This window comes from Bombina bombina, chromosome 12, assembly GCF_027579735.1.
Source record: "Bombina bombina isolate aBomBom1 chromosome 12, aBomBom1.pri, whole genome shotgun sequence".
NCBI classification, from domain to species: domain Eukaryota; kingdom Metazoa; phylum Chordata; class Amphibia; order Anura; family Bombinatoridae; genus Bombina; species Bombina bombina.
Genome location: NC_069510.1, coordinates 127,356,547 through 127,379,587, shown reverse-complemented (window position 1 = coordinate 127,379,587; position 23,041 = coordinate 127,356,547). Strand labels below are relative to the sequence as shown.

At 42.4% G+C, this 23,041-nt stretch overlaps 1 protein-coding gene across 1 annotated transcript in view; it reads right to left on the bottom strand.

Moving 5' to 3' along the window:
- Positions 1–23,041, bottom strand: part of NCS1 (neuronal calcium sensor 1) — a 278,873-nt gene that overhangs the window by 159,827 nt on the left and 96,005 nt on the right. The window lies entirely within an intron of this gene.

Below are 23,041 nucleotides of genomic sequence, written 5' to 3'. Positions count from 1 at the left end.
TCTTTGTATTCTTTGTTGAATGCTAAACCTAGGTAGGATCATATGCTAATTTCTAAGTACTTGAAGGCCACCTTTTATCTCAGTGCATTTTGACAGTTTTTCACAGTTAGACAGCACTAGTTCATGTGTGCCATATAGATAACATGTGCTCACTCTCATTAAGTTATTTATGAGTCAGCACTGATTGGCTAAAATGCAAGCCTCTCAAAAGAAAGGAAATAAGAGGGTAGTCAGCAGAGGCTTAGATACAAGGTAATCACAGAGGTAAAAAGTATATTAATATAACTGAGATAAGGAGCAGTCTGCAGAGGCTTAGATACAAGGTAATCACAGAGGTAAAAAGTATATTAATATAACTGAGATAAGGGGCAGTCTGCAGAGGTTTAGATACAAGGTAATCACAGAGGTAGAAAGTATATTAATATAACTGAGATAAGGAGCAGTCTGCAGAGGCTTAGATACAAGGTAATCACAGAGGTAAAAAGTATATTAATATAACTGAGATAAGGAGCAGTCTGCAGAGGCTTAGATACAAGGTAATCACAGAGGTAAAAAGTATATTAATATAACTGAGATAAGGAGCAGTCTGCAGAGGCTTAGATACAAGGTAATCACAGAGGTAGAAAGTATATTAATATAACTGAGATAAGGAGCAGTCTGCAGAGGCTTAGATACAAGGTAATCACAGAGGTAAAAAGTACATTAATATAACCGTGTTGGTTATGCAAAACTGGGGAATGGGTAATAAAGGGATTATCTATCTTTTTATACAAAAGAAAATCCCTGGAGTAGACTGTCCCTTTAAGTATTTTCGCACTTTACAGATCAGTGATGCTGTTCCCTTTTATACAAGCCCTAGGGGCCGATTTATTAACTGTCGGACGGACATGACCCGCTTGCGATCATGAACTCCTGACGCTTGCGGCATTTTGCTCTTTCTGAGCCGTATTTATTCTTTTAAAAGTAAAACACAATAAAAACTTGTGCAAACCCCGATCTTAGTGTGTTTCACTTTCACAAGAATAAATGTGCTGGCAATTGTGTGTTTATTTAAAAACACCGTCCTTGCTCCGACAACAGTAGTGGTTTTACGTGGGTGCTGGGTATCAAATCCCAGAATTTTGTTCCATAGTTCTCAAACTGAAATAACGTGATACAAATAAACATAATATTATCAAATGAGAAGTATCTACTGTTAATGAAATAGTTACAAACAAACTTCCTATGTAATATTTAACTTTAAGTGTGAGTATAATGTAGAGTTGCACCAGGTCAATCGCAACGTTAGTGACTGGAGCTCACCCCCAGGGCTTTTGTGGCTGTGCACTTTCTTTTGCAATTAAAACAATAATATGATGATGTTTTATACCTGCATTGGTACAAGGAGAGCTATAATCCAGACAGGATTATGTTTGTTTTTATACTAACACAAGTCATGCTATGTATTGTGCAAAGTAAACTATGCTATCCTCCTGTCTGCCATCATTCCACTAGCTGGGTACTGGCGTCACTAAATGAGGGCTGGGTCACCAGCCTCACCTGCATAATGATTTGTCCTGCAACTGTGAATATCCCTCCATGATCTTAAGATGACCCAGTGGTGCTGTGTGCTCTAACACCGCTGACATAAAAAGAGAGGCCGTAACACTGGCAAATGCAGGCAGGGAGGATGAGACAGCCTGGGATAGACCAGAAACCCCGCCCCCGCGGAGCTTCTGGAGGTGCATTATAAGTCATTTCACCTTTAACATATCTTATTTAGAGTAGGGATTTCAGTTGGAAAAATAAAACATTTTCTTCAACCCCAAACGTTTTTTTTCTTTTCTTTTGGTTTTAAAAGAAAACACTATTGTCAGCCCCTACAAGTATCATGGGCCTAGACACTGTGCCTACTTTGTCTAATGTATACAATTTGGTACCCCTGATCTAAAAGGATTCAAACAAACAATTTATATCATGCATATGAAAGAACAACAGTTATTCAAGAAATATGTATTTTTTGTATAACAAAGCTGTTTAAATCTAAACGAATACTGCAGTATTGGATTTCAACTTCCCACCAACCCTCACTGCCTCTGCTTTACCCTCTACAAGCATTACACCCCAGCAAAATGGCTGCCCCCATGAGTCCATTTATCGTTTACCAACCACTACTCTGCCTAGCCCCGCCCACTGCATACATAAGCTCCACCCACATAACCCCTGACCCTCCAGGAAGTGTCCCCCTATATATAATTTTTGAAGACACCACTGAGAATGATATAAATACTCTTTTAGATGGAACAAACAAAAGGCTATCTACATTGTCATTCGCTAAATAACATTATAAAAACGGACTTCTGTGCAGAAAGCAGATTTAGTCATTCTGCATAATAAATCGCTAATATCCCAGAGAGGTTACCAGGATCAGTCAAACAATGTGATAATCCTATTGTCAAACAGAATGAAATGTTGTCTTTTAACAAATGGGAAATGCAAATAAAAGAGAATAAAAGCAATACAGTATCTCTGCAAAATAATAAAGCACATGAGCGTGTTCACCTAATTATAAAGATCTATTGATCAGACCATCTGCTTTAAAACGTTACAGGTCCCCATTAAACCTTCATCCTGCCAATACGTAAATGTGCATTGTACGCTGGGAGCTCTGAAATAGGATTAAATATGCAATGCAATTTCTATAACTAAATCAGATGAGATTTCACAATAAGGATATATATTTATTTAATCCCATTACATATATTGCAATGCAATTAGAAATGAAAGCGCTGAATGCGAGCCGTAGTGAGTGGGCCGCAAGAGAATGCCTTTAGATTGTAATATCAAAGCAGGGCATTATATGCAGATTACGGAGTGTTACAGATTAACGTGCTGGAAAAGGAGAAGATTAACAAGTGATGCTTATCTCCAACCAAAGCTGGCAATATATTGCTTATTTCCATATCTGACCCTTGATTTGAGCTAATCCTTAACAACTCAGATTAGCCTGATCTGCACTACGGCTTTACTGCAGCAGTTGGGATGAGCCCTTCTATCTGCAGGATTTAACTCGTAAGTCTCTGCAAGCATTTTGTATGCAAAACTATTACTAATCTCTGTCTCAGTGCCCATCTCTTAGAGCTCGATTTCTCAAGCCCTTCTCTCCCCTATGACTGCAGGTTCTGCCCACGCGTGATTGAGTGTGCAATGGCAAATGCAGACAGCGGATTTTTGCCCGCCAAAGGAGAAGCCGGGCAGATGGGGCAAATACGTACGCCCCTGGCCGCCACGGGATGATAAATGGAGCCTTGAGTGTTATTCTACACTTCTTCCATCTCATCCATTCTCTACCTACTATAATTTATCCTTCGCTCCCATGGTCTTTGGCTCCTCCCATCTATGTCTTTCTCCCTCTTTTATTTTACGTTCTGTATCGTTTTTAGGTTCTTGCTTTTCCTAAAAATGCCTACACGTACCATGTGACAGCCATCAGCCAATCACAAATGCATATACTGTGAATTCTCGCACATGTTCAGTAAGATTTAAATATAAAAAGACTGTGGACTTTTTCTTTAATCTAATTAAATTGGAAAGTTGTTTAAAATTGCATGCTCTATCTAAATAATGAAAGTTTAATTTTGACTCGAGTGTCCCTTTAACTGTAAACTTTTTTTAAATCGTATGCTCTGTCTGAATTTTGGGTTTCAATTCCCTTTTCTCATAATAGCCCTCTGTATATCCTAAGCATTTTTCTATCCCTTTACAATATCCCTTTTTTTGGAAGTCTAATCCAGGAGTTTAACACCTTTTCTGCAATAAAACACTTTCACAAATTGCTCCTGAATCTACTATCTGCCAAAGTTGAGTTCATGGCTTTAATGAGAACCTCATGATTTTAGGTTGTAAGGGGTTACATGCTAATTATTTTGTTTTTCCAGATGAGAACAATTCCCTGACGAAAATAGTTTTTACATTTCGCTAGAGCAAATTTTATTATATACATCCAGAGACCTGGTGCCTCAAGTCCACAATGAAAGGCAGAAACCCTCCACACCACATAGCCCAGAGGTCAATTAAAGGCTAGCGCCGAATCAAATCAGTATAAAAGTCTTCAAAATATGTTGCAGTTAAGACATTTCTTATGCTAGACTTATCATATCAGGTATCAATATAATTCAGATAATATTTCCTGTATGGTCTATTATCGAGTTCCTCGTGCAATATTTATTTTCAGCTAGATTTGGCATAAGTTTATGGCCCCCTGTAAAAGCCCATCCCAGACTCCTCTGTGTAACTTCCTAGAAGAGTTAGCAACCTGATATTGCTTATAAAATATTTGTCATTCAATGGGGAGCCAACCTGCGTTAAACTAGATGCCCATTTCTTTGCCAAAGCCCTCTTGGGGCAGGATATACATTTTATCTTGATAGTAGTGAGCAAATAGAATTTTCTGTTATTTTTTTCACCTTTATTTTGTAAAATACACTACTTTTTTGTTCAGAACAAATGTTTAATTAATAAGTTCTGCCTTTGTCTGATTTAAGATTTATGATACTGAAGAGTATTGCTTTTATATAGATTTTTACAAAATTGTATTTCTTCTGTTAAGTGTGATCAGTCCACGGGTCATCATTACTTGTGGGATATTAACTGCTCCCCTACAGGAAGTGCAAGAGGATTCACCCAGCAGAGTTGCTACATAGCTCCTCCCCTCTACGTCACCTCCAGTCATTCTCTTGCACCCAACGACTAGATAGGATGTGTGAGAGGACTATGGTGATATATTTAGTTTTTATATCTTCAATCAAAAGTTTGTTATTTTATAATAGCACCGGAGTGTGTTATTCCTTCTCTGGTAGAATTTGAAGAAGAATCTACCTGAGTTTTTCTATGATTTTAGCCGGAGTAGTTAAGATCATATTGCTGTTTCTCGGCCATCTGAGGAGAGGTAAACTTCAGATCAGGGGACAGCAGGCAGATTAATCTGCAAAGAGGTATGTAGCAGTTTATTATTTTCTGACATGGAATTGATGAGAAAATCCTGCCATACCGTTATAATGTAAACTCAGCCTTGAATGCAGTAGATGTAGCTGATATCAGGCTGTCATGTATGTATATTTTATACTTCAGTTTTCTGGGAAATGGTACTTCTCTGGCTTTTAAACTGTATACATAGACTTAACCTATTTTGCAGGGACTTGCAATAGGTTTTAAATGACAATTAATTATTGAGGTAAAACGTTTTTTTTGCTGGCATGTAAAAAGGTTTTTTTCTCTGAGGTACTGAGTGAAAAAATGTTTTGGGCACTTTTTTTCCACTTGGCAATAGTTTTCATTTAAATTAGAGCAGTTCACTGATCCCTCTCACTGTTATGTGTGTGGGGGAGGGGCCATTTTGGTGCTTTCACTATGCATCAGAAAAAACTCAGTCAGAGATTCATTTTCTTCCTGCATGATCCGGTTCATCTCTACAGAGTTCAGGGATCTCAAGAGTCTTTTTTGAGGGAAGTAATCTTTGAAGCAGAGCTGTGCTGATTGTATTGACTGTGATATAAAAAACGTTTATTTGTGTATTTTTTTCTGTTGCCTGGGTTAGTTATCATTTGCTGAGGGGAACAATCCTTTGCTAAAACTGTATATTCTGACAAAGATTGATGCTATAACTTAATTATTTTATCTGTTATAATATTTTCTGTGCTTCTTAAAGGCACAGTTCGTTTTCATATTATTTGTAAATTACTTTGAAAAGTATTTCCAAGTTGCTGTTTATTTGCTAGTGTGTTAAACATGTCTGATTCAGAGGAATATCTCTGTGCTATATGTGTTAATGCCAAAGTGGAGCCCAATAGAAATTTATGTACTAAATGTATTGATGCTACTTTAAAAAATAGTCAATCTGTACAAATTGAACATATTTCACCAAACAACGAGGGGAGAGTTATGCCGACTAACTCGCCTCACGTGTCAGTACCTGCATCTCCCGCTCAGGAGGTGCGTGATATTGTAGCGCCGAGTGCATCTGGGCGGCCATTACAAATCACATTACAAGATATGGCTACTGTTATGACTGAAGTTTTGGCTAAACTACCAGAACTAAGAGGTAAACGTGATCACTCTGGGATGAGAACAGAGTGCGCTGATAATGCAAGGGCCATGTCTGATACTGCGTCACAGTTTGCAGAACGTGAAGACGGAGAGCTTCATTCTGTGGGTGACGGTTCTGATCCAAATAAACTGGACTCAGACATTTCAAATTTTAAATTTAAGCTTGAGAACCTCCGTGTGTTACTAGGGGAGGTATTAGCGGCTCTGAATGATTGTAACACAGTTGCAATCCCAGAAAAAATGTGTAGGTTGGATAAATATTTTGCGGTACCGACGAGTACTGACGTTTTTCCTATACCTAAGAGACTTACTGACATTGTTACTAATGAGTGGGATAGACCCGGTGTACCTTTCTCACCCCCTCCTATATTCAGAAAAATGTTTCCAATAGACGCCGCCACACGGGACTTATGGCAAATGGTCCCTAAGGTGGAGGGAGCAGTTTCTACTTTAGCTAAGCGTACCACTATCCCAGTGGAGGATAGCTGTGCTTTTTCAGATCCAATGGATAAAAAATTAGAGGGTTACCTTAAGAAAATGTTTGTTCAACAAGGGTTTATATTGCAACCTCTTGCATGTATTGCGCCTGTCACGGCTGCAGCAGCATTTTGGTTTGAGTCTCTGGAAGAGACACTTCAATCATCCACACTAGATGACATCACACACAAACTTAAATTCCTTAAGTTAGCTAATTCATTTATTTCAGATGCCGTAGTACATTTAACTAAACTTGCGGCTAAAAATTCAGGATTCGCCATTCAGGCACGCAGAGCTCTGTGGCTAAAATCCTGGTCAGCTGATGTTACGTCTAAATCTAAATTGCTTAATATTCCTTTCAAAGGGCAGACCTTATTCGGGCCCGGCTTGAAAGAGATTATTGATGACATTACAGGAGGTAAAGGTCATGCCCTGCCTCAGGACAAGGCCAAAGCCAAGGCTAGACAGTCCAATTTTCGTTCCTTTCGTAATTTCAAAGCAGGAGCAGCATCAACTTCCTCTGCACCAAAACAGGAAGGAGCTGTTGCTCGCTACAGACAAGGCTGGAAACCTAACCAGTCCTGGAACAGGGGCAAACAGGCCAGAAAACCTGCTGCTGCCCCTAAGACAGCATGAATTGAGGGCCCCCGATCCGGGACCGGATCTAGTGGGGGGCAGACTTTCCCTCTTCGCCCAGGCTTGGGCAAGAGATGTTCAGGATCCCTGGGCGTTAGAGATCATATCTCAGGGATACCTTCTGGACTTCAAATCCTCTCCCCCAAGAGGGAGATTTCATCTGTCAAGGTTGTCAACAAACCTAACAAAGAAGGAAGCGTTTCTACGCTGCGTACAAGATCTTTTATTAATGGGAGTGATCCATCCAGTTCCGCGGTTGGAACAAGGACAAGGGTTTTACTCAAATCTGTTTGTAGTTCCCAAAAAAGAGGGAACCTTCAGGCCAATCTTGGATTTAAAGATCCTAAACAAATTCCTAAGAGTTCCATCGTTCAAGATGGAAACTATTCGAACAATTTTGCCCATGATCCAAGAGGGTCAGTATTTGACCACAGTGGATTTAAAGGATGCTTACCTTCACATACCGATTCACAGAAGTCATTACCGGTATCTAAGGTTTGCCTTTTTAGACAGGCATTACCAGTTTGTAGCTCTTCCATTCGGACTGGCTACGGCTCCAAGAATCTTCACAAAGGTTCTGGGCACTCTTCTGGCGGTACTAAGACCGCGAGGAATTTCAGTAGCTCCGTACTTAGACGACATACTGATACAAGCTTCAAGCTTTCAAACTGCCAAATCTCATACAGAGATAGTACTGGCATTTCTAAGGTCGCATGGATGGAAAGTGAACGAAGAGAAAAGTTCTCTCTTTCCACTCACAAGAGTTCCCTTCCTGGGGACTCTGATAGATTCTGTAGAAATGAAGATTTACCTGACAGAGGACAGGTTAACAAAACTTCAAAATGCATGCCGTGTCCTTCATTCCATTCAAGAGACCAGAAATTCTCTTCTATGGTGGCTTTATCGGCCACATCTGTCCAGGGGAATGCCATTCAGCAGGCCAGACTGGTCAATTGTAACAACAGACGCCAGCCTACTAGGTTGGGGCGCTGTCTGGAATTCTCTGAAGGCTCAGGGACTATGGAATCAGGAGGAGAGTCTTCTTCCAATAAACATTCTGGAATTGAGAGCAGTCCTCAATGCTCTTCTGGCTTGGCCCCAGTTAGCAACTCGGGGGTTCATCAGGTTCCAGTCGGACAACATCACGACTGTAGCTTATATCAACCATCAGGGAGGGACAAGAAGCTCCCTAGCAATGATGGAAGTATCGAAGATAATTCGCTGGGCAGAGTCTCACTCTTGCCACCTGTCTGCAATCCACATCCCGGGAGTGGAGAACTGGGAGGCGGATTTCTTAAGTCGTCAGACTTTTCATCCGGGGGAGTGGGAATTTCATTCAGAGGTCTTTGCCCAAATACTTCGACGTTGGGGCAAACCAGAGATAGATCTCATGGCGTCTCGACAGAACGCCAAGCTTCCGCGCTACGGGTCCAGATCCAGGGATCCGGGAGCGGTCCTGATAGATGCCTTGACAGCACCATGGACCTTCAGGATGGCTTATGTGTTTCCACCTTTCCCGATGCTTCCTCAATTGATTGCCAGAATCAAACAGGAGAAAGCATCAGTGATTCTAATAGCGCCTGCATGGCCACGCAGGACTTGGTATACAGATCTGGTGGACATGTCATTCTGTCCACCTTGGTCGTTACCTCTGAAACAGGACCTTCTGATTCAGGGTCCTTTCAAACATCAAAATCTAACTTCTCTGAAGCTGACTGCTTGGAAATTGAACGCTTGATCTTATCAAAGCGTGGTTTTTCTGAGTCAGTTATTGATACCTTAATACAGGCTAGGAAGCCTGTTACCAGAAAGATTTACCATAAAATATGGCGTAAATACCTATATTGGTGCGAATCCAAAGGTTACTCTTGGAGTAAGGTTAGGATTCCTAGGATATTGTCTTTTCTACAAGAAGGTTTAGAAAAGGGGTTATCCGCTAGTTCCTTAAAGGGACAGATCTCAGCTCTGTCCATTCTGTTACACAAGCGTCTGTCAGAAGTTCCAGACGTTCAGGCTTTTTGTCAGGCTTTGGCCAGGATTAAACCTGTGTTTAAAGCTGTGGCTCCACCATGGAGTTTAAACCTTGTTCTTAACGTTTTACAGGGTGTTCCGTTTGAACCCCTTCATTCCATTGATATAAAGTTGTTATCTTGGAAAGTTCTATTTTTAATGGCTATTTCCTCGGCTCGAAGAGTCTCTGAGTTATCAGCCTTACATTGTGATTCTCCTTATTTGATTTTTCACTCGGATAAGGTAGTTCTGCGTACTAAGCCTGGGTTCTTACCTAAGGTAGTCACTAACAGGAATATCAATCAGGAGATTGTTGTTCCATCCTTGTGCCCAAATCCTTCTTCGAGGAAGGAACGTCTTTTGCACAATCTGGATGTAGTTCGTGCCCTTAAATTTTATTTACAGGCAACTAAAGATTTTCGACAAACGTCTTCCCTGTTTGTCGTTTATTTTGGTCAGAGGAGAGGTCAAAAAGCTTCTGCTACCTCTCTCTCTTTTTGGCTATGTAGCATAATTCGTTTAGCTTATGAGACTGCTGGACAGCAGCCTCCTGAAAGAATTACAGCTCATTCCACTAGAGCTGTGGCTTCCACTTGGGCCTTTAAGAATGAGGCCTCTGTTGAACAGATTTGCAAGGCTGCAACTTGGTCTTCGCTTCATACTTTTTCCAAATTTTACAAATTTGACACTTTTGCTTCCTCGGAGGCTATTTTTGGGAGAAAGGTTCTTCAGGCAGTGGTTCCTTCTGTATAAAGAGCCTGCCTATCCCTCCCGTCATCCGTGTACTTTTGCTTTGGTATTGGTATCCCACAAGTAATGATGACCCGTGGACTGATCACACTTAACAGAAGAAAACATAATTTATGCTTACCTGATAAATTCCTTTCTTCTGTAGTGTGATCAGTCCACGGCCCGCCCTGTTTTTTAAGGCAGGTAAATATTTTTTAAATTATACTCCAGTCACCACTACACCCTTGGCTTCTCCTTTCTCGTTGGTCCTTGGTCGAATGACTGGAGGTGACGTAGAGGGGAGGAGCTATGTAGCAACTCTGCTGGGTGAATCCTCTTGCACTTCCTGTAGGGGAGCAGTTAATATCCCACAAGTAATGATGACCCGTGGACTGATCACACTACAGAAGAAAGGAATTTATCAGGTAAGCATAAATTATGTTTTTTGCTTTGTTTTAAATCTGTTATGTTGGGGTGACTGAGGACTCTATGTGCTAAAAATGTCCTGATGGTGGCAGCTTACGAAGTAGAATTAGCGTGGGTGGCTTTAAAGGGGATCTTAATCATTTTTTTGGTCTAGTGCAGATTAAAAGAGATTTTATTTTAGTCCTTGCACCCACAAAACTACATCACAGACTCACTTGGAGTAGCCGGTTCATGACTGCTTCTTCGTATGTTCTGATCTAGCTCTCTTTTTTATTAAAGGGACAGTAAACATCTTGTAAAACAAGACACTCAATGTTATGCTGTAGCAAGACAAGTTTTCTCCTGTTAAGTGTAGTCAGTCCACGGGTCATCCATTACTTATGGGATATTAACTCCTCCCTAACAGGAAGTGCAAGAGGATCACCCAAGCAGAGCTGCTATATAGCTCCTCCCCTCTACGTCACACCCAGTCATTCTCTTGCACTTAACTAATAGATAGGATGTGTGAGAGGAGTGTGGTTATTAAATTTAGTTTTTTATTACTTCAATCAAAAGTTTGTTGTTTTAAACAGCACCGGAGTGTGTTGTTTTTTCTCAGGCAGTATTAGAAGAAGAATCTACCTGAGTTTGTATATGATCTTAGCGGACGTAACTAAGATCCATTTGCTGTTCTCGGCCATTCTGAGGAGCGAGGTAACTTCAGAACAGGGGACAGCGGGCAGGGTTCACCTGCAAAGAGGTATGTTGCAGTATATTATTTTCTAAGGAATGGAATGGACTGAGAAAATACTGCTAATACCGATATAATGTAAGTGCAGCCTTAAATGCAGTAGTAGTAACTGGTATCAGGCTGTTATGTATGTATGTTGGCACCAAAGTATTTCTGGGGAATGGCACTTCACTAAGAAAATACTGTATACATATAACTCTAGCCTCTCTGCAGTGATAGCGACTAGCAACAGGCTTTTATTCTTATTTCATATATTTAAAACGTTTACTGACAGTTTAATCGTTTTTTTCTCTGAGGTACTTGGTGAAAATTTATGGGCATTATTTTCCACTTGGCTGTCGTTTATTTTGTATAAAATCAGTTACTGAGCTTCCCCACTGCTGTGTTAAGAGTGGGAGGGGCCTATTTTTGGCGCTTTTACTACGCATTAAAAATTCAGTCACAGTCTTCCTTATTCTCCCTGCATGATCCAGGACGTCTCTACAGAGCTCAGGGGTCTCCAAAACTAGTTTGAGGGAGGTAATCACTCACAGCAGACCTGTGAGACTGTGCTTTGACTGTGATAGAAAAACGTATTTATTTGTCAATCGTTTTTTGGTATTAAGGGGTTAATAATCCATTTGCTGATGGGTGCTATCCTTTGCTAAATTAATGCATTTCATATGAAAAATTGATTGCTATAACTAAACCGGTTCATTGTTATATCAAAGTGACAGTTTTTTTGTGAGCTTCTTAAAGGCACAGTAACGTTTTTTATATTGCTTGTAAATTCAGTTGAAAAGTATTTTCCAAGCTTGCTAGTCTAATTGCTAGTTTGTTTAAACATGTCTGACACAGAGGAATCTCTTTGTGCAATATGTTCAAAGGCCAAGGTGGAGCCCAATAGAAATTTGTGTACTAATTGCATTGATGCTACTTTAAATAAAAGCCAATCTGTACATGTTAAGCAACTTTAACCAGACAACGAGGGGGAAGTTATGCCGACTAACTTGCCTCACGTGTCAGTACCTGCATCTCCCGCTCAGGAGGTGCGTGATATTGTAACGCCAAGTACATCAGGGCGGCCATTACAAATCACTTTACAAGACATGGCTAATGTTATGACTGAAGTTTTGTCTAAATTGCCAGAACTTAGGGGTAAACGAGACCACTCTGGGGTGAGAACAGAGTGCGCTGATAATGCTAGGGCCATGTCTGATACTGCGTCACAATTTGCAGAACATGAAGACGGAGAGCTTCATTCTGTGGGTGACGGATCTGATCCAAATAAACTGGATTCAGACATTTCAAATTTTAAGTTTAAGCTGGAAAACCTCCGTGTATTACTAGGGGAGGTGTTAGCGGCTCTGAATGATTGTAACACAGTTGCAATCCCAGAGAAAATGTGTAGGTTGGATAAATATTTTGCGGTACCGACGAGTACTGACGTTTTTCCTATACCTAAGAGACTTACTGAAATTGTTATTAAGGAGTGGGATAGACCCGGTGTGCCTTTCTCACCCCCTCCTATATTCAGAAAAATGTTTCCAATAGACGCCACCACACGGGACTTATGGCAAACGGTCCCTAAGGTGGAGGGAGCAGTTTCTACTTTAGCTAAGCGTACCACTATCCCGGTGGAGGATAGCTGTGCCTTTTCAGATCCAATGGATAAAAAGTTAGAGGGTTACCTTAAGAAAATGTTTGTTCAACAAGGTTTTATATTGCAACCCCTTGCATGCATTGCGCCTGTCACGGCTGCGGCGGCATTTTGGTTTGAGTCTCTGGAAGAGACCCTTGACACAGCTCCATTAGATGAGATTACACACAAGCTTAAAACCCTTAAGCTAGCTAATTCATTTATTTCTGATGCCGTAGTACACTTAACTAAACTTACGGCTAAGAATTCCGGATTCGCCATTCAGGCGCGCAGAGCGCTGTGGCTAAAATCCTGGTCAGCTGATGTGACTTCTAAATCTAAATTGCTTAACATACCTTTCAAGGGGCAGACATTATTCGGGCCCGGTTTGAAAGAAATTATCGCTGATATTACGGGAGGTAAAGGCCATGCCCTGCCTCAAGACAGAGCCAAACCAAGGGCTAGACAGTCTAATTTTCGTGCCTTTCGTAACTTCAAGGCAGGAGCAGCATCAACTTCCTCTGCCCCAAAACAGGAAGGAGCTGTTGCTCGCTACAGACAAGGCTGGAAACGTAACCAGACCTGGAACAAGGGCAAGCAGGCCAGAAAACCTGCTGCTGCCCCTAAGACAGCATGAAGTGAGGGCCCCCGATCCGGAAACGGATCTAGTGGGGGGCAGACTCTCTCTCTTCGCCCAGGCTTGGGCAAGAGATGTCCAGGATCCCTGGGCGTTGGAGATCATATCTCAGGGATATCTTCTGGACTTCAAAGCTTCTCCTCAACAAGGGAGATTTCATCTTTCAAGGTTGTCAACAAACCAGATAAAGAAAGAGGCGTTTCTACGCTGTGTACAAGATCTTTTACTCATGGGAGTGATCCATCCGGTTCCGCGGTCGGAACACGGACAAGGGTTTTACTCAAATCTGTTTGTGGTTCCCAAGAAAGAAGGAACCTTCAGACCAATATTGGATTTAAAGATCCTAAACAAATTCCTAAGAGTTCCATCGTTCAAAATGGAAACTATTCGGACAATCTTACCCATGATCCAAAGGGGTCAGTACATGACCACAGTGGATCTAAAGGATGCCTACCTTCACATACCGATTCACAAGGATCATTACCGGTATCTAAGGTTTGCCTTCCTAGACAGGCATTACCAGTTTGTAGCTCTTCCCTTCGGGTTAGCTACGGCTCCAAGAATCTTTACAAAGGTTCTGGGCTCTCTTCTGGCGGTACTAAGACCGCGAGGAATATCGGTAGCTCCGTACCTAGACGACATTCTGATTCAAGCGTCAAGCTTCCAAACTGCCAAGTCTCATACAGAGTTAGTACTGGCATTTCTAAGGTCGCATGGGTGGAAAGTGAACGAAGAAAAGAGTTCTCTCTTACCACTCACAAGAGTTCCCTTCTTGGGGACTCTTATAGATTCTGTAGAAATGAAAATGTACCTGACAGAGGACAGGTTAACAAAACTTCTAAATGCTTGCCGTGTCCTTCATTCCATTCAACACCCGTCAGTGGCTCAATGCATGGAGGTAATCGGCTTAATGGTAGCGGCAATGGACATAGTACCTTTTGCACGCCTGCATCTCAGACCACTGCAATTGTGCATGCTAAGTCAGTGGAATGGGGATTACTCAGATTTGTCCCCTATGCTGAATCTGGATCAAGAGACCAGAGATTCTCTTCTATGGTGGCTTTCTCGGCCACATCTGTCCAGGGGGATGCCCTTCAGCAGGCCAGACTGGACAATTGTAACAACAGACGCCAGCCTTTTAGGTTGGGGCGCTGTCTGGAATTCCCTGAAGGCTCAGGGATCATAGACTCAGGAGGAGAGTCTCCTTCCAATAAACATTCTGGAATTGAGAGCAGTTCTCAATGCCCTTCTGACTTGGCCTCAGTTAGCAACTCTGAGGTTCATCAGGTTTCAGTCGGACAACATCACGACTGTGGCTTACATCAATCATCAGGGAGGGACAAGGAGTTCCCTAGCGATGATGGAAGTCTCAAAGATTATTCGCTGGGCAGAGTCTCACTCTTGCCACCTGTCAGCGATTCACATCCCAGGCGTGGAGAACTGGGAGGCGGATTTCCTAAGTCGCCAGACTTTTCATCCGGGGGAGTGGGAACTTCATCCGGAGGTCTTTGCCCAAATACTTCGACGTTGGGGCAAACCAGATCTGGATCTCATGGCGTCTCGCCAGAACGCCAAACTTCCTTGTTACGGATCCAGGTCCAGGGACCCGGGAGCGGCGCTGATAGATGCTCTGACAGCACCTTGGGTCTTCAACATGGCTTATGTGTTTCCACCCTTCCCGATGCTTCCTCGATTGATTGCCAGGATCAAACAGGAGAAAGCATCGGTGATTCTAATAGCGCCTGCGTGGCCACGCAGGACCTGGTATGCAGATCTAGTGGACATGTCATCCTGTCCACCTTGGTCGCTGCCTCTGAGACAGGACCTTCTAATTCAGGGTCCTTTCAAACATTAAAATCTAATTTCTCTGAAGCTGACTGCATGGAAATTGAACGCTTGATTTTATCAAAGCGTGGATTTTCGGAGTCAGTAATTGATACCTTAATACAGGCTAGGAAACCTGTTACCAGGAAAATTTACCATAAGATATGGCGTAAATATTTACACTGGTGCGAATCCAAGAGTTACTCATGGAGTAAGGTTAGGATTCCAAGGATATTGTCTTTTCTACAAGAAGGTTTACAAAAGGGTTTATCTGCAAGTTCTTTAAAGGGACAGATCTCAGCTCTGTCCATCCTTTTACACAAACGTCTGTCAGAAGTTCCAGACGTTCAGGCTTTTTGTCAGGCTTTGGCCAGGATTAAGCCTGTGTTTAAGACTGTTGCTCCACCGTGGAGCTTAAACTTAGTTCTTAACGTTTTACAGGGTGTTCTGTTTGAACCCCTTCATTCCATTGATATCAAGCTGTTATCTTGGAAAGTTCTGTTTTTAATGGCTATTTCCTTGGCTCGTAGAGTCTCTGAGTTATCGGCCTTACATTGTGATTCTCCTTATCTGATTTTTCATTCAGACAAGGTAGTTCTGCGTACTAAACCTGGGTTCTTACCTAAGGTAGTCACTAACAAGAATATCAATCAAGAGATTGTTGTTCCATCATTGTGCCCTAACCCTTCTTCAAAGAAGGAACGACTTCTGCACAATCTAGACGTAGTCCGTGCCCTGAAATTTTATTTACAGGCAACTAAAGATTTTCGCCAAACTTCTTCCCTGTTTGTCGTTTATTCTGGACAGAGGAGAGGTCAAAAAGCATCTGCTACCTCTCTCTCTTTTTGGCTTCGTAGCATAATACGTTTAGCCTATGAGACTGCTGGACAGCAGCCTCCTGAAAGAATTACAGCTCATTCTACGAGAGCTGTGGCTTCCACGTGGGCCTTTAAGAATGAGGCCTCTGTTGAACAGATTTGCAAGGCTGCAACTTGGTCTTCTCTTCATACTTTTTCCAAATTTTACAAATTTGACACTTTTGCTTCTTCTGAGGCTGTTTTTGGGAGAAAGGTTCTTCAGGCAGTGGTTCCTTCCGTGTAAAGATCCTGCCTGTCCCTCCTGTCATCCGTGTACTTTAGCTTTGGTATTGGTATCCCATAAGTAATGGATGACCCGTGGACTGACTACACTTAACAGGAGAAAACATAATTTATGCTTACCTGATAAATTCCTTTCTCCTGTAGTGTAGTCAGTCCATGGCCCGCCCTGTTTTTTATGGCAGGTCTAAATTTTAAATTATACTCCAGTCACCACTGCACCCTATAGTTTCTCCTTTCTCGTTTGGTTTTCGGTCGAATGACTGGGTGTGACGTAGAGGGGAGGAGCTATATAGCAGCTCTGCTTGGGTGATCCTCTTGCACTTCCTGTTAGGAAGGAGTTAATATCCCATAAGTAATGGATGACCCGTGGACTGACTACACTACAGGAGAAAGGAATTTATCAGGTAAGCATAAATTATGTTTTTAACACTTTGGGCCAGATTACGAGTTGTTGCGCTAACAGTTACGTGAAAGCGATATTGGGTTTACTTCAGCTGTTTGCACAGTCTTTCTAATCTGCTTACCTCCTCAATAGTGAGTAGAATTAAATCGTAGGAGCACTTGTTTAATATACAGCACCACTTCCTGCAAAATTTGGGGTTTGACCTACCAAGTGTGGGCACATTACTAACTCTAAAACCCCTAGGTATTAAATTTGTGTTTATGATAATTGGATAAATAAACAGCGTGTAAGTTGAAATATACCTTGCGTTTTTTTCAGGTTTAACAGCTTGTGATAGATGTTGATAGGAATATCCCCCCTCAGTTCACGTGCATCAGTTGTGGCACAAATCCTTTCCGCATCCTCGTCAGTAAAGACAAAAACGTCAGTGTTGACACTGTCCTTGTCACCGGTGTGTGTTTCAGCTGCAGAGGCAGCCATCAATGATCCTGTGTCCATTGCATGTACAGCGAAAAACATAATTTATGCTTACCTGATAAATTCCTTTCTTCTGTTGTGTGATCAGTCCACGGGTCATCATTACTTCTGGGATATAACTCCTCCCCAACAGGAAATGCAAGAGGATTCACCCAGCAGAGCTGCATATAGCTCCTCCCCTCTACGTCAGTCCCAGTCATTCGACCAAGAATCAACGAGAAAGGAGTAACCAAGGGTGAAGTGGTGACTGGAGTATAATTTAAAAGATATTTACCTGCCTTAAAACAGGGCGGGCCGTGGACTGATCACACAACAGAAGAAAGGAATTTATCAGGTAAGCATAAATTATGTTTTCTTCTGTTATGTGTGATCAGTCCACGGGTCATCATTACTTCTGGGATACCAATACCAAAGCAAAAGTACACGGATGACGGGAGGGATAGGCAGGCTCATTATACAGAAGGAACCACTGCCTGAAGAACCTTTCTCCCAAAAATAGCCTCCGAAGAAGCAAAAGTGTCAAATTTGTAAAATTTGGAAAAAGTATGAAGCGAAGACCAAGTTGCAGCCTTGCAAATCTGTTCAACAGAGGCCTCATTCTTAAAGGCCCAAGTGGAAGCCACAGCTCTAGTGGAGTGAGCTGTAATTCTTTCAGGAGGCTGCTGTCCAGCAGTCTCATAGGCTAAACGTATTATGCTACGAAGCCAAAAAGAGAGAGAGGTAGCAGAAGCTTTTTGACCTCTCCTCTGTCCAGAATAAACGACAAACAAGGAAGAAGTTTGGCGAAAATCTTTAGTTGCCTGCAAGTAGAACTTGAGGGCACGAACTACATCCAAATTGTGTAGAAGACGTTCCTTCCTTGAAGAAGGATTTGGACACAAGGATGGAACAACAATCTCTTGATTGATATTCCTGTTAGTGACTACCTTAGGTAAGAACCCAGGTTTAGTACGCAGAACTACCTTGTCTGAGTGAAAAATCAGATAAGGAGAATCACAATGTAAGGCTGATAACTCAGAGACTCTTCGAGCCGAGGAAATAGCCATTAAAAACAAAACTTTCCAAGATAACAACTTTATATCAATGGAATGAAGGGGTTCAAACGGAACACCCTGTAAAACGTTAAGAACTAAGTTTAAACTCCATGGCGGAGCAACAGCTTTAAACACAGGCTTGATCCTAGCTAAAGCCTGACAAAAGGACTGGACGTCTGGATTTTCTGACAGACGCCTGTGTAACAAGATGGACAGAGCTGAAATCTGTCCCTTTAATGAACTAGCTGATAAACCCTTTTCTAAACCTTCTTGTAGAAAAGACAATATCCTAGCGATCCTAACCTTACTCCAGGAGTAACCTTTGGATTCGCACCAGTATAGGTATTTCCGCCATATTTTATGGTAAATCCTTCTGGTAACAGGCTTCCTAGCCTGAATCAGGGTATCAATAACCGACTCAGAAAAACCACGTTTTGATAAAATCAAGCGTTCAATTTCCAAGCAGTCAGCTTCAGAGAAGTTAGATTTTGATGTTTGAATGGACCCTGTATCAGAAGGTCCTGTCTTAGAGGTAGAGACCAAGGCGGACAGGATGACATGTCCACTAGATCTGCATACCAAGTCCTGCGTGGCCAAGCAGGTGCTATTAGAATTACTGATGCTCTCTCCTGTTTGATTTTGGCAATCAATCGAGGAAGCAGCGGGAAGGGTGGAAACACATAAGCCATCCTGAAGTTCCAAGGTGCTGTCAAAGCATCTATCAGAACTGCTCCCGGATCCCTGGATCTGGACCCGTAGCGAGGAAGTTTGGCGTTCTGGCGAGACGCCATGAGATCTATCTCTGGTTTGCCCCAACGTCGAAGTATTTGGGCAAAGACCTCCGGATGAAGTTCCCACTCCCCCGGATGAAGAGTCTGGCGACTCAAGAAATCCGCCTCCCAGTTCTCCACTCCCGGGATGTGGATTGCTGACAGGTGGCAAGAGTGAGACTCTGCCCAGCGAATTATCTTTGATACTTCCATCATTGCTAGGGAGCTTCTTGTCCCTCCCTGATGGTTGATGTAAGCTACAGTCGTGATGTTGTCCGACTGAAACCTGATGAACCCCCGAGTTATTAACTGGGGCCAAGCCAGAAGGGCATTGAGAACTGCTCTCAATTCCAGAATGTTTATTGGAAGGAGACTCTCCTCCTGATTCCATAGTCCCTGAGCCTTCAGAGAATTCCAGACAGCGCCCCAACCTAGTAGGCTGGCGTCTGTTGTTACAATTGTCCAGTCTGGCCTGCTGAATGGCATCCCCCTGGACAGGTGTGGCCGATAAAGCCACCATAGAAGAGAATTTCTGGTCTCTTGATTCAGATTCAGAGTAGGGGACAAATCTGAGTAATCCCCATTCCACTGACTTAGCATGCATAATTGCAGCGGTCTGAGGTGTAGGCGTGCAAAAGGTACTATGTCCATTGCCGCTACCATTAAGCCGATCACCTCCATGCATTGAGCTACTGACGGGTGTTGAATGGAATGAAGGATGCGGCATGGATTTTGAAGTTTTGTTAACCTGTCTTCTGTCAGGTAAATCTTCATTTCTACAGAATCTATAAGAGTCCCCAAGAATGGAACTCTTGTGAGAGGAAAGAGAGAACTCTTCTTTTCGTTCACTTTCCATCCATGCGACCTTAGAAATGCCAGAACTAACTCTGTATGAGACTTGGCAGTTTGAAAGCTTGAAGCTTGTATTAGAATGTCGTCTAGGTACGGAGCTACCGAAATCCCTCGCGGTCTTAGTACCGCTAGAAGGGCACCCAGAACCTTTGTGAAGATTCTTGGAGCCGTAGCCAATCCGAATGGAAGAGCTACAAACTGGTAGTGCCTGTCTAAGAAGGCAAACCTTAGATACCGGTGATGATCTTTGTGGATCGGTATGTGAAGGTAAGCATCCTTTAAATCCACTGTGGTCATGTACTGACCCTCTTGGATCATGGGTAAGATTGTCCGAATAGTTTCCATTTTGAACGATGGAACTCTTAGGAATTTGTTTAGAGTCTTTAAATCTAAGATTGGCCTGAAAGTTCCCTCTTTTTTGGGAACCACAAACAGGTTTGAGTAGAACCCCTGTCCTTGTTCCGACCACGGAACCGGATGGATCACTCCCATTGTTAACAGATCTTGTACGCAGCGTAGAAACGCTTCTTTCTTTATCTGGTTTGTTGACAACCTTGACAGATGAAATCTCCCTCTTGGGGGAGATAATTTGAAGTCTAGAAGGTATCCCTGAGATATGATCTCTAGTGCCCAGGGATCCTGAACATCTCTTGCCCAGGCCTGGGCGAAGAGAGAGAGTCTGCCCCCTACTAGATCCGGTCCCGGATCGGGGGCTCTCGGTTCATGCTGTCTTTGGGGCAGCAGCAGGTTTCCTGGCCTGCTTGCTTTTGTTCCAGGACTGGTTAGGCTTCCAGCCTTGCCTGTAACGAGCAACAGCTCCTTCCTGTTTTGGTGCAGTGGAGGTTGATGTTGCTCCTGTTTTGAAATTCCGAAAGGGACGAAAATTAGACTGTCTAGCCTTAGCTTTGGCCTTGTCTTGAGGTAGGGCGTGGCCCTTACCTCCCGTAATGTCAGCGATAATTTCTTTCAAACCGGGCCCGAATAAGGACTGCCCCTTGAAAGGTATATTAAGTAATTTGGACTTAGAAGTAACATCAGCTGACCAGGATTTTAGCCACAGTGCCCTGCGTGCCTGTATGGCGAATCCTGAGTTCTTAGCCGTAAGTTTGGTTAAATGTACTACGGCCTCCGAAATGAAAGAATTAGCTAGTTTAAGGACTCTAAGCCTGTCCGTAATGTCGTCTAGCGTAGAGGAACTAAGGTTCTCTTCAAGCGACTCAATCCAAAATGCTGCCGCAGCCGTAATCGGCGCGATACATGCAAGGGGTTGTAATATAAAACCTTGTTGAACAAACATTTTCTTAAGGTAACCCTCTAATTTTTTATCCATTGGATCTGAGAAAGCACAGCTATCCTCCACCGGGATAGTGGTACGCTTAGCTAAAGTAGAAACTGCTCCCTCCACCTTGGGGACCGTTTGCCATAAGTCCCGAGTGGTGGCGTCTATTGGAAACATCTTTCTAAATATTGGAGGGGGTGAGAACGGCACACCGGGTCTATCCCACTCCTTAGTAACAATTTCAGTTAGTCTCTTAGGTATAGGAAAAACGTCAGTACTCGCCGGTACCGCAAAGTATTTATCCAACCTACACAGTTTCTCTGGTATTGCAACGGTGTTACAATCGTTGAGAGCTGCTAAGACCTCCCCTAGTAGTACACGGAGGTTCTCCAATTTAAATTTAAAATTTGAAATATCTGAGTCCAATCTGTTTGGATCAGAACCGTCACCCACAGAATGAAGCTCTCCGTCCTCACGATCTGCGAGCTGTGACGCAGTATCAGACATGGCCCTAGCATTGTCAGCGCACTCTGTTCTCACCCCAGAGTGATCACGCTTGCCTCTTAGTTCTGGTAATTTAGACAAAACTTCAGTCATAACAGTAGCCATATCTTGTAATGTTATCTGTAATGGCCGCCCAGATGTACTAGGCGCCAAAATATCACGCACCTCCCGGGCGGGAGATGCAGGTACTGTCGCGTGAGGCGAGTTAGTCGGCATAACTCTCCCCTCGCTGTTTGGTGAAATTTGTTCACATTGTACAGATTGACTTTTATTTAAAGTAGCATCAATACAGTTAGTACATAAATTTCTATTGGGCTCCACCTTGGCATTGGAACAAATGACACAGATATCTTCCTCTGAGTCAGACATGTTTAACACACTAGCAAAAAAACTTACAACTTGGTTATAATCTTTTTTAGCAAAAAAACGCACTGTGCCTCAAAGAGGTACTAACGATTAAATGACAGTTGAAATAATGAACTGAAAAACAGTTATAGCATCAAACTTTAAAACAACACAACTTTTAGCAAAGGTTTGTTCCCATTAGTAAAAAACAACACTAATTAAATTTGTACATAAGAAAACAAAACAACGTTTTTGTATTCACAGTCACTATAAGAATTCTCACAGCTCTGCTGAGAGAATTTACCTCCCTTCAAAGAAGTTTGAAGACCCCTGAGATCTGTCAGAGATGAACCGGATCATGCAGGAAATATAAAAGTAGCTGACTGGAATTTTTTGATGCGTAGCAAGAGCGCCAAAAACGGCCCCTCCCTCTCCCACACAGCAGTGAAGAGAAACGAAACTGTCACAAATAAAGCAAAAAAACTGCCAAGTGGAAAATAATGCCCAAATATTTATTCACACAGTACCTCAGCAATGTAAACGATTCTACATTCCAGCAAAAACGTTTAACATGAGAATAGTTATTAAAAGGATTAGTGACCTTTAACACAGTAATTCCGGTGAAATACCATCCCCAGAATACTGAAGTGTATACATACATGTCATTTTAACGGTATGGCAGGCTTTTCTCATCAATTCCATTCAGAAAATAAAAACTGCCACATACCTCAATGCAGATTCATCTGCCCGCTGTCCCCTGATCTGAAGCCTTTACCTCCCTCAGATGGTCGAGAACAGCAATATGATCTTAACGACTCCGGTTAAAATCATAGTAAAAAATCTCTGTCAGATTCTTCCTCAAACTCTGCCAGAGAAGTAATAACACGCTCCGGTGCTATTTTAAAATAACAAACTTTTGATTGAAGTCATAAAAACTAAGTATAATCACCATAGTCCTCTCACACATCCTATCTAGTCGTTGGGTGCAAGAGAATGACTGGGACTGACGTAGAGGGGAGGAGCTATATGCAGCTCTGCTGGGTGAATCCTCTTGCATTTCCTGTTGGGGAGGAGTTATATCCCAGAAGTAATGATGACCCGTGGAC